This window comes from Ostrinia furnacalis, unplaced genomic scaffold (assembly GCF_004193835.3).
Source record: "Ostrinia furnacalis isolate ACB-3 unplaced genomic scaffold, ASM419383v2 OfSCF4280, whole genome shotgun sequence".
NCBI lineage: Eukaryota > Metazoa > Arthropoda > Insecta > Lepidoptera > Crambidae > Ostrinia > Ostrinia furnacalis.
This window is the reverse complement of record NW_021134519.1, coordinates 699,248-711,190: the sequence shown is the minus strand read 5'-3', so window position 1 is coordinate 711,190 and position 11,943 is coordinate 699,248.

The following is an 11,943-nucleotide window of genomic DNA, read 5'->3' as shown; positions in this document are numbered from 1 at the left end:
TTACCTACGTGAAACTCTTCTACGATTACTGTGTATTCTTTTACACTTACCACTACGACTTATAGTAGTTACAGGCTATGTCATCTTTCGGTAAAACTATCCCATTAACATTTGCTAAAATGAAGTCGCGGGGAAATGCTGAATTGAAGTAAGTACCTAATCGAGACTTATTGGTGGCTATTTCGAAAGTCAACGAGCTTTTATAAACTTAATGTGACAAATAAATCTTTGTCTTCGACGACGGGTGCCATCTCTAAGGTTTGCTACGAAAACATTTCCTCTCTCAACCGCTCGGACATGTCGCGTGAAATTAAAAAACGCTTCGAACAAAATATTCCAACAATTTTCAAGGGAATATTAATGAGCGGGGATAAGGTTCCGAACCGTTTTACTTTTAAATACGATATGTGTTAAATTTGAACAGATCTCCCAGTGGGTGGCTGGTCATCAATTTGGCGCGGGGCGCGGGGAGGGAGCTGAGCCTCGTCTAACCCCTTATTTTACATTTCACACTCCGGGAAAATCGTTAGGGAAATCTGCGTAACGTGCATGTCTCGGACGCACGCACACACGCGCCCGCCGGCCCCACGCCTCCCGGCCTCCTCTATTATATCGACGAAACTTCAAGAAATCCTCTCGCCTGTACCTAGTCACATATGGAAATCAAACAAAATCATATATTCAATTTCTTGAGTCCAATCTTCCTTCCTAGCCGACATCGGAACACAGCAACATCAGTTTCAGGAATCGAGTCCAGTGCTAGACCGAGTTAGTAACTGTCTTTAAGATCTGCTTAGCAGCTTGTCACTTTACTTGATTTTAGGTTCTAACGTTGTTACTTGTTAGCAACAGAAGAACTGGAGTTAAGTAATTTAAACCGGAATAGATGTATTTTAATTATAAAGCGGCAGTGGAGATAAAGGGTGGCGGGGGTGGACCAGAGGCGATCTATTGAAAGATGTCGCCGCAGGGCGAGCGGAGTGGTCACATACATTATTACCGTACAATGTCACTATGCAAATGTATGTGGGAAGGCTTTGTGTGTACGCACTTACGCATACGGGGGGATCGCCTCCATAATCCGAGGCCCCCGGCCAAAGATGGTTGTTCGCATGTGAGCGTACACACGAGCCGAGCCACTTTCTCTTGAAGCTCGCCACTGGCTTTTAAAGAGGGTGGCGGGGGGTGCGGGGTGCGTTCCGAACGGGTGACCACGGGGGGAGGGCCGCGGACTTACGTGCGCACCTCCCGATCGAGCGAGCCTGGACGCTGCTGCTCCTGGCTCCGTTGACGATGACCTCCGCCGAGTCACTTCAGCTGACTCCACTAAAAGTACTCAGTTGTCACCCAATCGAGACCTGGCACAGAGAACCCGAGAAGAACTAGAGCCTTACAGAACCTAACTCAGACAATACGTATAGTGTTGTAGTATACTTAACATCAGTATAACTGTAAAATCCAAAGGAAAGGGCTACAGATGAAGCCGAGCAAGGTGCGGCCGGCCGGAGCCCGCGGGGGGCTCGTTTAATTGAGTGTACTCAGCGCCCTCGCCAAATGATACTCCTGTTCCCAAAATACCTGTAATAGATGTTAATTAGAACGCCGCTCCGCACGGCGCAAAGAAAAAATAATAATTTGAACAGGTCGTAATTAGAGATGTTTACACAACTGTAAAACAAATATTTTCTTAATTTTAAATATTTTTTCCTCTTTTACTGGCACTGGGTCGGGTTTAAGCATATTTATTTTCCGCGGGAGTTTCTGGGGCCTACGGGGAAAAATCTGAAATTACATCTGAAAGACGCTCTCTGCAATAGGTCGGAGACGAGGGGGTGGGGCGCCTCCGCTGGTCAGTAGGCTCCGGGCTTTAAACACTCCGTAGTTTCCAACTCATTTGTATAGATTTTAGGTGTTTTCAAACTACACTTATTCTACAACCCCTTTGCATATAGTAACTTAGCAACTACCTCTGTATACTACTTAAGGTCTGAACCAACTTAATAAATGGGTAAGTCAAGACTAATAAAAAATCTATCCGCACTAAACCTTAATTCGACATAAGATCACCTACTCTGGATGTCGATTTCCAATTTGTTGTGTTTAGTATTTAAATTTTAAACATTACAGTCTTGTTTTCTGCTCAGCTTTAAAGTATAGTAACTAAGTATAAAAGTATCGAACGGCTACTAATTATAGTATCAGCGCTTCTACGAAGCGAACGGACTTCACAAGGGGCGACAAACTGCGCGACAGAGTAGTCGATTTAACTCTGTCATGGACACATACATATTTCAGCAATTCACTGAACCCGCTAAGCATAATATCTCACGCGATCGTACGTATGACTTCAGGATTTTCAGGAACTTAACAACCTCCAGAAGCTTTTTAATCAGTTAACAAAGTCGTGTTACATATTGACATACCTACTCCTTTGTTTTATATTATAATGAAATCGAATATAAAATGTCATGGGAGTTTCGCAGCAATCTTGATCTTTAGTCTCCTAAAAAGACTTTCCCAAAATAAGGTGTCCACGCGTGCAATGTGACGTCACATGCAAGCTACCGGATGATAAAATCGGGGCGGGCGGCTCGTTTGAATCGAACGCACGTCCTCGCCACCCTTGGGGTGTGTAGTGGACTTTTCGCTCGCCTGATATATTTTCCATTCCTCCCGATGTAGGCTCTGCGGCCTGTTGCACTAGGGATGTTTAGCGTATCGACGCAAGATTTGGGTGTCGATGTTTTGTGTCCTTCGCTTTTGGATATGGACGTTTTTAAATGAAATCTTTCGATAGTTTGTAGGACACGTGTTTTGACACACTCGTACCTAAGAGTTTTAATATTGTATGTGCTTTTTAGAGGCAAAGCTTCGGCCTCCATTCGGGCCTGGCGATTCAACTTTTTCACGTTTTCAGCGACATTTACAACTGTCTCAATAATTTATCATTTTACAAAACTGTAAGAGTTTTTTTTTTAAGTTTTTTTGTGGTTATTATTTAAAAATGATTCGTGCCAAGGTCAAGTAATCTAACAGAGTCCCCGCTGACTACAAACTTTCTATCGGCCGTTAGTTTTGGTCGACTTCTATACGGTACGGTATGAGGAATTGACCGTTACCAAATCGTTTAGGGTTTGCAGCTTTCATACTTGTTTAGGATTTGCAGTCTGACAAACTATCAGCTGACATAAAGTCTGCAGTACAGACTGTGTACTCTGCGGGGACTCTAAACCTAGGCGCAGACCACCGACTTTTGGTCGGCCGATAGATGGGTCCGATTTTAATTTGTATGAAGAATCGGCCGATCCAATGCGTGCGCACTTTCATACATTCCATACTGATTAACAGCCCGACCCAACTATCGGCCAACTAAAAGTCGCTGGTCTGCGCCTATTCTAAAACTATCGATATCGACACCTCAGCATAGTATCGATAAGTCCCGCGGCCCTACGCGCAGGTTCCGGGCCGCGGCGTCCGTACATTTACATGCGGAGAGGAGCTCGGACCCTCCCGCTGCGACACCGCCATCTCGATCAAACTTAATTAAATTTGTTATCGTTTCACATTCATTACGCCGGTTAACTTGCACTTGTGGATGGAAACTATTTCGGCAATTTCATCTTTATGGCATTTCATGTTTACTCGTAAGGGATTCAACTTGAACACTGTACAGGGTTACAGATTGGTGCCACGTTATGGTGGGCCATCCTTCGTTCTAATACTCATTTTAATCCTAGACTAGCTCCCATCTTTATGGCAAATGTTCTCGTAAACGATTCAATGATTTGAACGATGTGAATTTTATTCTTACACTAGTAATGTGCTTGACTTCGCACACGTGAAAATGTTTTGAATAATTTTCATTGATGCTCTGCTCGTAATGGTTTAAAGCCTGCCTTCTTAGATAACAACACAAAAAGCTTTTTTTTAAATAGGTTAAATATTTCAACCAAGCAAAAATACAAACTATTCAAAAAACAGGTCTTCATAAAAAAATAAACAATTTAAAATTTCACTTTTCTTTAAATTCCAATTACATACTCGTAAATGACGGGGTTCAGTGTTTTAATATAATTCTTTTATGCTATTTAAAGGAATTCAGAGAACGAGACTTAAATGTATGACAAAAGCTCTATTTCATCAGCACAGAAACCTTATAAACTAGTCAAGCGCGAGTCGGACACTTGCATTAAGGGCTCTGTATCCTCTCTGCCATCTGTCATATTAGAAAAACATGGATCTAGCAAGGAAAACCATGTCAAATTCAAGAGCAAACTTAAGATTGTATTGTAGCTGAAACATACGTTTTTCCATAATGTAGAGCTTTAAGCTTCATAAAAGAGCTTACAAACTTTCGGTTCAATAAAAATCCGTACGGAACCCCAAAAAGAAAATAGGGGTCTGCATATGTGGGTACACGTCGTACTTACGTAAACGTTTGCTTAGAAAAATAATTGTGACTTCTAAGGGAAACACTTCATGTTTGAACTTTTAAACCGGTCAAGTTTGCTACAATGCTACGAGTACATGTCATAGCGAGGCGCCAAACGTGACACTTCAACTTTACCCGGTTTTGTTTTAGTTAACCTTTAACTATGGACGTCGGGTCTCAGAGGCCCACCCCCCTTTTCAATTTCTCGGTTTAAATACCTTCCCGACACGTGCTGCTCTCGACCATCTCAGTAGCTTCAGTTTTAACTGTGTTAGGACCGAGGAGGCATAAAATCGCGTCTTCCGGCACTTATTACGTGAGTAATAACCATCCAAAATTTTATCGGGGTCTGGGAGACCCGATGACTATAATTTCCATACAAACATACTTGTATGGATGTGACTTGTCAACTATAATTTTTTTATAGTATATCATTATAATATGTTGTAAATTGTTTTAGTTTAAGAATACATAATGGTAGAAAGTATCTGAGTACATCAGCTATATTATTCGCCCAACTATCTAAGTAACATTCCAGAAGTAAGGTTTTACTTGTAGACGATCCTTCTTTTGAGTTTAGATGTCTTAGAAGGTACCATTGCTGCCGATTCCGATTCTGAATGGTGTATATTTTGCCTATCAAAGCTCTCAAAGAAAGATGACACATGCCTGTAGAGATAATTTGTCTTTAGTGTTCTAGGCCACTGTTTATAATTTTTGTAAGTTTAACCCTTGTCAAAATTTTTATTTTATGTCTTTCAGAAATTCTGTTTATGTTTTTATGTTACACGGTTATTAATTAGCAAGGAAAAAAATATTAGTTTGATTTATTATGAATCGACTGTAATTAAGGAGCCTATATGTGATGCTAAGTCAATTAACACTGAAAAACGTCTATGTTTTTTAAATTTGCCAAAAAATAATTAAATAATGATTAAAAATTGATTAATTTACTACTAGATCCTTTATTAATAGTTATTAGATATATATCAACTCTTTATAAATTCAAATTGGTTCAGATATGAAATTATGAAGAATTTTAGATAGGGGTCTGTGAGACCCGACGTCCATGGGAGTGTGATTATTTTTTCACGACTATAGTTAAAGGTTAAGGAGACCTTTCAAATGCTGGACGTAGGGCGCACTCACTTCTTCTATAGTTCTTGCAACTCATGAAGGCGAGTGAGCTTTACTTGTGTGTGTACTGTGTACGTGTACATGTACATAACGATAGTGTGTAGGTCTACGGATATAACTTGACCCCTCATCCGAATGCAACCCCATAATAAGAAGTACTGAGACGTCTTATTAAACTGCGTCCAGTTTTTGCGTCCAATCGTCATTGGACCCTAGAAAAAATATAAATTAATGCTGGAGTGCAATAATATTTTCTTCTTTACCTGTAACTTAAAATAACATTTTAATACTAAGAATTTCCTGACCCGTTCTAATTGTGAAATGCTCGTGAAGTTCCACGAGTTTCAACGACTTCTTTATAGTTCACTTCTTAACTTCAATGGAATACCAGAAGTTCATTGGATAAAAATTTAATAAAATCGAGGAATCAGTTCTATAAACGGCTGTAGGGTTATTTACGTTTACGTAAATAAATCATCATCATCATCATCATCATTTCAGCCACAAGACGTCTACTGCTGAACACAGGCCTCCCCCAATGATTTCCACAATGGCCGGTTGGTGGCGGCCTGCATCCAACGCCTTCCCGCTACCTTTATGAGGTCGTCGGTCCATCTTATGAGGACGTCCTACGCTGCGCTTTCCGGTACGTGGCCTCCACTCCAGAACCTTGCTAATAAATATCTTGTGCCTTTTTCCTGTGTATCCTGTGATGAAGATCCGCGAGCTTGGAGCCCGCGCGCGTAATTGGAAAAGCAGTAGGTAGGTATGAAATAGTGAAATGCGGACAACCCGCATGCGGACAAGATCCGCTCGCATGCCGAAAACTGCATCACAGGAAAAAAGCACTTAGTATCATATCATTTTACGCCAAAAAGAATACCATATTTTCCGTACGGCTAGCACGAAAACCTTTCGAGTTGGAATCGTTTGCGTATTCGAATCGCCATCAAAAGATTTAGTACGAAACTGCAATAGCGTCCTTGTGAACGTGTCGTAAAGTGAACTTAGTATGAGAAATGGTTGCACGAAAGTTATTTTAAGAATCAAAACTGTCACGTTATCGTTTAATTCGAAGATTGAGTATCGAATTTTGCCGAATACGCAAACGATTCGAAGACGAAAGTTGTTCATGCTACAGGTACAGAAGCTATTAATGTGTATCGTCGATCAAAAAATGTTAACTAGGTTAACCTGAAAATACATGAGTAGGCTTAAAAGGGTGATATTGAAGTTAATGGGCACATTTAATCAAGCAACACATCAAAGGTGTTCAAAATATAAACTTAGTTAAATAACTAGTAAACGTCGGTTTTTAAGCCTTTTACTCGTAACTATTAAAGTAGCTTGTTAATTTGTATAATAAATAATATTATGCCTACTTATGTATTTAAATATTATGAGTTAAGAAATGAATGAATATAGTTTTCTTAAGTCAATACTTTAGCGCTAAAATTAAAGACACTTGACATACAAAATAGCCATAATACGTTTTTTTTTTAATTTTCCGAATAACTATGCTTTTTAACCACCTATATTCGACTAAGGGCTGATTTTTCAATCGTTAGATATCTTTTAACTGAAAAATAAACTTACCTATAATTTTGACATAAGTAGGTATTTCCCATACTGAAACTGTCAACGTGCAAAACTTATGCTTTAGATAAAAGTTAACTGACGATTGAAAATCAGCCCTAAGTAACCGAAAGGAGATGAAATTTGAGTCGCTCGTATGGTCAGAGAGGGGCGCTCTAATTAAAATCTCCAATTAGCCTTGCAAAACGCGAATCAATACGAACAAGCACACACCCGAAGAACGTGCGTAAGCAAATTTTGAGCCCCCAACCTGTTCCGCTTTCTATGCTGCATAATAGATAAACTTATATACGTATATGTAAATAAGCACTCCGGAGCCTGTACTATAGGGTCTGATATATAGTTTAAAGGTATACTTATATTGACTTGACAATACTAGCCTCCCCCATACCAGGATGTTTTACTTTCTGGACGAGCGAGGGCCCTCCGGCGAGTCGGGCCCCCCAAGGGGGCCGCCCAGCAGCGCCCACTGGCCGCCCCCCTTACGCATAGTATACGCGCCGTACAGAGCGAACTAACTCCGTTTCAGCTTCTATAAACTCACTCATATGTGTGTTTATATATAGATACTTATTTAAATACGCAATTTCGGTGCCCACCTACAGGCACGTGCATAGCTTAAATCAATTTGCCAAGTAATTTCATTGCGAACAACTGATTGGATTCAAGTAGGCAATTATAAATTTGAGGTTTGCAGCTTTCGTGTTAGAAAATTGTTTGTGACGTTAAGTTTTTACCAGCTACTATTCTTCATAAACTTTGGTACTTGTATTAAACTTGTGTTATAGGAGTATTTGCATATGACATTAATTAAAATTTGTTTTCTATTATGGTAGGTATACCTACCCAGAAAGTTGAAAATGTAATCTGGGCAACCCCTTCTTAACTTTTAAGCTGGCCGGACGCGTCTTTCCGTTCTATACATGGCCAGAACGCACCCATAGGAAACTGCTCGTGTATATTTTGTAGTGCCCGTTTGTAAATCTGTGACTCCAAACTATACACGAATTTTGCGTACTGGTCGTGTATAGTTTGGAGGAGCTTAGTAAAAAAAGTCATCTCCAAACTATACTCGATTAGTTTCACACCCTTGCGTTCTGGCTATGTATAGAACGGAAAGACGCTGGCCGGACACTTCATGCTAAAAAAGTGCTGTGACAGGAGTAGGTTATGGCTAACTATGTCCGCGCCAAACGAAACAGGCAATTTGGAAATAAGACGTGGATTTGGATTGTGGTCACTTCATAATAACTTTCTAGTAGTTTTCCAAAATAGTTTAGAGTACCTACTCGTAGTTACAAAAATAATGGTTTTAATGTTAGTAGGTGTACCTAACTACCTAAGTGACGTAACATAAAACTTCTAAAACACCGAGATAGTACTTTTCGTAAAAGTACAAAGAATCGGCTCTTGCTAAAAACTTCACAACTAAAAACAGGCCAAGTGCGAGTCTCGGACTCGCGCACCGAAGGTTCCGTAGAAACCTGTAGGTACCTATAGAACTTTTATTTTGTTACAGCTTAAAGGTACTATAGACCTGAGTAGGTATTTGATATTAATTTCAATTTAATACCTCTACGTGTTCATGAGGAAAAGAGTATTAGCACATGAGTAAAGAAAAGGAACAGAGACAAAGCTAAAGCTGGTGTGATAAATTTTAATTTCGATACGCGTTAAATATTGCTGTGAGTAATAACTATTCCAGAATCAGGCATTTCCTGCAGGATTTTATTGGTGATGAGGTCATAATATCCAGGTGATTTGTTTGGGTTGGCTTTTTGTATTACTCTTCTGACCTATGGGTACCTATGCGTTTCAAAGAATACATATAGGTACATACCAAGTTTCAACAGTGCTCTTAAAGATTCGGAAAAAAGTGGCTGTGACATACGGACGGACAGACAAACAGACATGACGAAACCGTTTTTTGCCATTGACTACGGAACCCTAATAAAAAAACCGAGATAATAAGTAATTATCGCAAAAGTACAAAGAATCGGGTCTTGCTAAAAACTTCACAACAAAAAATGTGAAAAGTAAATAATAAAAGAAAAACAGACACTTCGTTTTTACTTAAATTCCGGCTTCATCTTCAGCCGGGCTAGGATGTACGCCGTGATAAAATCTTATCGATAATTTCAGACGACAAATGTATGAGTTTAACGCGTAAAATCGATAAAACGCTTACCGCGGCGCGCATCCTAGGCCTACAGGATAAGCTAGCTCGTCACAAACAAAGACCACGATAAATCAGTGGTTAACCTAGCTTAGGTATTCGAAAGTACCTATAGACAGTGGAGATACCTATTAAGGCTGGATTGCACCATCTTTGACTTTGACAAACGTCAAAAATCTGTCAAACTCCATACAAAAAACACCGGTTATCGTTATAGTTACGGTCAAAGTTTGGTCGTGCAACTCAGCCTAAGTCTATTCAAGAAAGAAGACCGGACCATAAAAGCACGTTAGGAAGTAATAATACCTAACTATAAGCAGATCCTGAAAATATTTTTTAAGGAATGTTTATCCTCATTATTAATTTACATACTCGTAGATGTTATTGCTTACACGTGTTCTGAAGAATATTAATATTTAAGTAAAGATATTTTTCAGGCTTTCATACAAATTAATAATTAATGTTTACTACAATTTCAATGCTACCTACTTAAATCGTTGCCTCTTACTTAGGTATTTAATAAATCTGACTTAGTTTTGTTCGTCTTCGTGTACTAGGTTTTTTCGATTTAGGTTTATTATTTAAGTAGGTAGACATACATTTTACTTTATGTGTGTTATTTTGTGTGAATTTCTGGATCGTAAGACTTCTTATTTAACGGACTGGTCCTGAGCCCCTGTCTGTGAAGAGCAAAAAGATACCTACTTTAGTAACCAAATCTAGTTTTAAATCCACTCATGTTTTTCAAATATAAATATAAATAAATAAATCTTTAGACAATAAATCTTTAGACAATTTCACACATCGCCAGCTAGCCCCAAAGTAAGCAACTTAATGCTTGTGTTATGGGTGCTAGCTTAACGGATATACTACTTATATACTTTTTTTTTAAATACATACATATTATACATAGTAACACCCAGACCCGTCACAGAAATTAAAATTCATCATTTCAATTTCTGCCCGGCCGGGAATCGAACCCGGGACCTCTTGGCATAGTAGCACGTTCTGAACCACTACACCAAACGGCCGACGGGTATACGCCCGTAATATGTATTAGAAGAAATGGCTTCATAGTCATAAACCCGCATGTAAATTGTGCCCTACCTTTTTCTTTCTTATTTTGTGTGATTTTTATAATATCGTCGTTGACGAGTGAGTCGTTTTTACCAAAAACACTTTTTAATGTAATAATTTTATTAAGAAAACCTCGTAAAAATATTCAGGGGACGGTTTTTTCTCTCCTGAAATTTTTTGTTTTCGGTACTCCCGAGGTTTTCACTCGTCAAAGATGATATTGTCTATCGAAACAGATAAAATTAAATGTAGATGATAATATTATTGTGATAGACTGAACTTTATTAAGCTAAGTAATAAGTATCACTGTGGTATCACGGTCTCAAGACTTCTACGTAAGTAGTACCTAGCCGCGAAATGAACGGCGATCGATGCAAAAAATGATAACTATAAACTATTTTTCTTTCTTTTCTTTTCTTTCAAATGACCGCTAACAAATAAATATACATATATAAACATATTGAGAAATCAAATGAATGTTTTTCATTATCATTCGCTATTGTAGTATGTTTAAGTAGGTACTTAGTACTTATATTATTTATTAATTAACTTTACATAAGTTCATGATGTTATGTCAGATAAGTTGGTAGGTAATTATTATTAATATTCCGAAAACGGGTTTTCGGTTCTTAATTAGATCGTTGCGTTATTATGAATCAAACAAATGATGAAGATCTAGGCGCAAGACTCAAACAGGACAAGTAGGTACTTAATATCGACCTACGTTTCTAGATTTCAGACTACAGGTAGGTACTGGCCTTACCATGAGTTTACGTTAGGAGCTCGCTAGCGAATACGTCAAAAAATTCTATGAAGATTTTATTTCTTGAAAGTAGTCGCTAGGGGCGCTGCACAATATGTCATACATTTAAATGTCATTTTTTTACGCAGTCGCTAGCGAGCACACCTAACGTAAACTCATGGTAGGCACACAGAACAGACAAACCGTGATGCCCGTATTCTTTCAAAGTGCTGTTTAAAAACCTACTTGCATAAATAAATGAGTTTTATGAGTTTTTTTTAGTTTTTCCTTCGAAATATTTTACGGATTTTGATTCCTTTCATAAGAGGCAATGCGTGTCGTTTTGCCATAATCTCCACGCTTAGCAGGCGGGTTGGCGATCGCAGTTTCAAAAATTTATGTTTATCAGACTTACTTAGGTTATTATAGGTTACTTTAACCCTTAACCAGGCTCAAAAAAGTCATTGGTATTTAACCGTATCTTCACAGCATAAAGTTCAAATTGAAGTGGGCTCTAGATACCTTAGCCCTACTAATGTTTTTAGAAGTTAGAATCTGTTTACAGGTGGCGCCCTCAGTGACGTTACACCAACAAAAGACCTTCCAACACATAAGTTAGTACCCGTTTATTCCGCTACTAGCGCGCTAGTCATCAATTTTTTTATCACCCTGTTAGGTAATTAACGTCGAGGTTCTTTGCGATGTAGGGATTTATACTGTTTATTTTTTAAGATGTGATCAGATACAAAACTAGACCGTTTGTGTACCTTACTTGTAGCTGTA